At 39.2% G+C, this 4,584-nt stretch overlaps 1 pseudogene; it reads right to left on the minus strand.

The window, feature by feature from the left end:
- Positions 1 to 1,457: 1,457 nt before the first annotated feature.
- LOC122732787 lies at positions 1,458 to 2,039 on the minus strand (annotated as a pseudogene).
- Between the last annotated feature and the right edge of the window lie 2,545 nt (positions 2,040 to 4,584).

Raw genomic sequence — 4,584 nt, forward strand, 5'->3', positions numbered from 1 at the left:
TATTCTCCTTAATAAATGCTTAAAAGTCTAACTCTTGCTAAAGCTTATAATTTATTGGCAACCATTCATTAGATATTTTAGACAGTTTAGCTAGAATTTTAGCCCTTAACATACCAGATTTCTTAAATGTAAAATTGAGGCAATAATTCCTTTACTATCTTCCTTCCAGGATTATTATGAAACTCAAATGACATAATGTAACTAAAGTGCTTTGTAAAATTTAAAGCACTATATGAACATTAGTTATAATTTTTCTAAGACACATTGTACTGTATGGGATAAATATGGCCCCTGAAATTTTCCATGCACCCCTTAATTATTTCACATATACTTTGTACATATTTTAACATCCTTATCTGTCTATGTTTTGTTTCCATCCAGTAGAATATAAGCTGCCGGATGGCAGGAACTCTTTTGTTCTATCTACACCACCCATCAAGGTGTCTGTATATATTAAACACTAAAGAAATGCTTGTTGAACTTGTTGCTGCTGATTGCTACCTCTGCTTCAGTTTCCTCATTTACACAATGAAGGAACTAGGTGACATCTTTCCTAGCTTTAAATCCAAATGATCTTAAGCTTAAAAAAAAAAAAAAAGCCATGTGGAAGGATAATGATAAGGACCAGCTAGGTGGCACAGTGGGTAAGAGTTCTGGGCCTGTAGTCAGGAATATTCATCTTCCTGAGTTCAAATATGGCCTTAGACACTTTGTAGCTGTGTGACTCTGAGTAAGTCACTTAACTCTTTGCCTCAATTGGCTCATTTGTAAAATAAGCTATAGAAGGAAATGGCAAACCACTCCAGTATCTTTGTCAAGAAAATCTTAAATGGGGTCATGAAGAGTTGGACACACCTGAACAACAATGGAAGGATTCTGAAGATGAATTTTGTTGTTTTAGACTGTTTGAATACATTTTATTCTAATCTGAACAAATAAAAAATGAAATGGGTTTACATGTATATATATGTGTGTATATATATATATATTATATATACATATGAAAACAAGAATTAGAGATTTAGAAAATATGTCCATTTTCCCATAAGCCTTCCAACATCTATCATTATCTTTTTTTTGTCATCTTTTCCACTCTGATAAGTTTGAGGTAAAACCTCAGAGTTGTGTTCATGTGTTTTACTCTAATTATTAGTGTTTGTTGATAGCTTGGATATTTCTTTTTTTAAAATACTCAGATCATTTGAACATTTATCTATTGGGGAATGGCGTGAAAATGAACTTTTTTCTATTTCATAATTTTACCCTGTTAAATATGTGATAGTTCGTAATGGAGGGAATTTGAGAGAGAGAGACAGAGAGAGAGAGAGAGAGAAACAACTTCCTTATTTCTTGTTTTGTTGGGGTTTTTTTTTTTTTTGGTTGTTGTTGTTTTCAGAAATCAAAGAGCTAAATTCCAATGCAGCAAACTTTAGGGAGCAGAGGTGCGGGGCTGGCATTTAATCTTCCTCCTTGTCATTGCCAGTGTTGGCCCCTCCCTGGCCCTTCTTGGCATTCTTCCTCTTGACCCTGCCTGCTCGGCCCCCTCCATAGGGTGGGCGCAGGGAGAAGTCAATATGCTTCTGGGAGTCCAGTCGCACTGTGAAGGAGCCGATGTTCACCACCTGCTTTTGGACCCGCTGTGCCTCTGGCGGATGAGCCCCGCGTGTGGTGGGTGAACTTGGCCAAGGCCCAGCTTGAAGACCTGAGTCTGCAGGTGCCTGCTCCAGGAAGCCCTCGATCTTCAGGCCCAGGATGTAATCCAGCTTCATCTTGCCCTCATCCAGGACGCTGATACCCACTAGCCTCCGGAGCAGGGCATTGCATTTGAACAGGTGCCACGGGTCCTTCTTCTCCAGTGTCAGCAGCTCCCACACGGCCTTGCGGAACTTGGCCATGGTGAACTTCACCCGCCATACCTCCCGCTTGTTGTGGAGCCAGTAACCGATCAGCTTCAGCTCCTTGTCCAATCGCGACTTCTCGAAGGGCCTCCATGGCATCATGTAGGTCTAGCGATACAGCTGGCTCCTGGAGACTGGCATCTTCGCCTAGCGGGGCAGTCTGGGTCGCGTCTCCCGCAGGCTTCAGAACTGACCGGGAAAGGAGAAACAACTTCCTTGTGACAAATATGTATAATCAAGCAAAACAAAAGCCCATAATGGTTGTGTATGAGAATTCATGTCTGATTCCACATCTTGACTTTATCACTTCTCTGTCAAGAGGAATACTTCATCACCATACTTCTCGATTCATAGTTTGTCATTGCCTTGATTCTCAGTTCTTTCAGAGTTATTTTCATTATGTCGTTACTATAGACATTGTTTTTTTTTTCCATTTCTACTCTTCTCACTTTACTTCCAAACATAGTAGTCTTTCTAGGTATCTCTGAAATTGCCTATTTTATAATTTCTTATGCTTCTATAATAATCAGTTATAGTCACATATCATAATTTGCTTTGTTGTTGTCATTTCAGTCATGCCTGACTCTTCATGACCGCATTTGGAGTTTTCTTGGCAAAGATGCTAAACTAGTTTTCAATTTCCTCTTTTGCCTCATTTTACAAGATGAAGAAACTGAGACAAACAGGGTTAAGTGGCTTGCCCAGGTTCACACAATGCCAGATTTGAACTCAGGACGATTAGTCTTCCTGCTTCCAGGCTCAGCACTCTATCTATTGTGCCACCTAGCTGCCCTGATAATTTGCTTAGGATTTTCCAATAAGTGGACATACCCTCAGTTTTTAATTCTTTGCTACCACAAAGGAGCAGAGATATAGATACATTATAGATATAAACATAGATATGAGTATAGGTGTAAACATAGATACAGAAACAGTACAGATGTAATGCTACTGGGATGACCAACAGTTGTTTTTTTTGGTTTTTTTTGGTGAGGCAATTGGGGTTAAGTGACTTGCCCAGGGTCACACAGCTAGTGGGTGTTAAGTGTCTGAGGCCGGATTTGAACTCAGGTTCTCCTGACTCCAGGGCCGGTGCTCTATCCACTGTGCCACCTAGCTGTCCCTGCCCAACACTTCTAATGCTCAAAATTGTTGGAAAAAGAAAAAATGGATCTTAGTTTTATTAGTGCAATCTTCTTCAGATGCTCCTTAGAAAAGAAGGAGAGAGGAGAATAAAAAGGAGAGAGGAGGAAAAGAAAATGAAAATGTTACATACCTCCTCCATTATCATAGACTGATTTTGAAATCATACAGATGGATATCAGATTTGGAGTTGGAGGAACTGGATTCAAATTTGACCTGCTGCTTCCTACCCATGTGACTTTATAAAAGTCATTTGTAATACAGCCCTCATTTTCCTCATCTGTAAAATGAGGGGCAATAGGGAGCTCTACAGCCTCTGATTTTCCTTTCAGTTCCCAAGAGTGTGTCACTGGTGGTTCTTCTATAGATGAAAAAGAACCTAAAACTATTCCGTCTTTGGGACTCTCCCCAAACTCTTCCTTCTCTCTCCTGCCTCATCACTCCCTTGGGAGACTATGTTTACCTGCCTTTAAGGCTGAATTTCTAGAAACATTGGGGTTGGTTACTCATTTTCTCTGGCATTCTTGCTAGGGAATTTCTCAGAGGCTGACAGCGACATGGGTCTGGAGGGCTCAAGAGATTAATAATGTGCTACAGAACCCTTCACCTCTTAGTCACAGCCTCAGATCTAACCCTGCCTCAGAGGAAAAGAAAGTCATCATTGGCAGATGCTGTTTACATCCCCAACTGTTCCAGTGGAAACAGGATGGTGTCTCATCAATGCCAAAATATTAACTGTCTATTCACCTACACCCAGCATTCTGGAGTATTGCCAGAATCCTATTCTGTCTGGGCAGTTGTCAGTATAAGGGTGAGTTCCCCATGCCTGGAAGGTACTCCCATTCCCACTTTCTTCCCTTGGAATCCCTGATTTCCTTCATGACTCGGTTAAGATCCAATCATCTATATCACAGGTTTGTAACCTGTGAATTAAATATACATATATTTTTATTACATTTTCAATATAATTGATAATTAATATAATTCAATGTAATTTCAATACAATGGATTTATAATCCTATATATTTTATTTTGGGGGGTTTTTGTTTGTTTGGTTTTTGGTTTTTTGTGGGACAATGAGGGCTAAGTGACTTGCCCAGGGTCACACAGCTAGTGAAGTGTCAAGTGTTTGAAGATGGATTTGAGCTCAGGTCTTTCCGAATTCAGGGCCAGTGCTTTATCCACTATACCACCAAGCTGCCTCCTATTTTTATGTTTTTAAAAACATCATTCTGAGCAAGGGTCCAGAGAACCAAAGGGATTCAGGATACACACACACACACACACACACACACACACACATATATATATATGTATATATACACATATATATGTATATATATGTATATATATGTATATAAACACACATATATGTGTATATATATATATATATAAAGCCTCTAATGAATATCGACTTTCCTGATTATATTCCTATTCCTATTAGCTAGTGTCTTCATATTCTTGCTTCCCAAATCATTGTATTTATTTTTTATATATTTGTATTATGTAAAATTTTTGATGGGGTAAAGTTGATAGTGCCCAT

Source organism: Dromiciops gliroides, chromosome 6 (assembly GCF_019393635.1).
Source record: "Dromiciops gliroides isolate mDroGli1 chromosome 6, mDroGli1.pri, whole genome shotgun sequence".
NCBI lineage: Eukaryota > Metazoa > Chordata > Mammalia > Microbiotheria > Microbiotheriidae > Dromiciops > Dromiciops gliroides.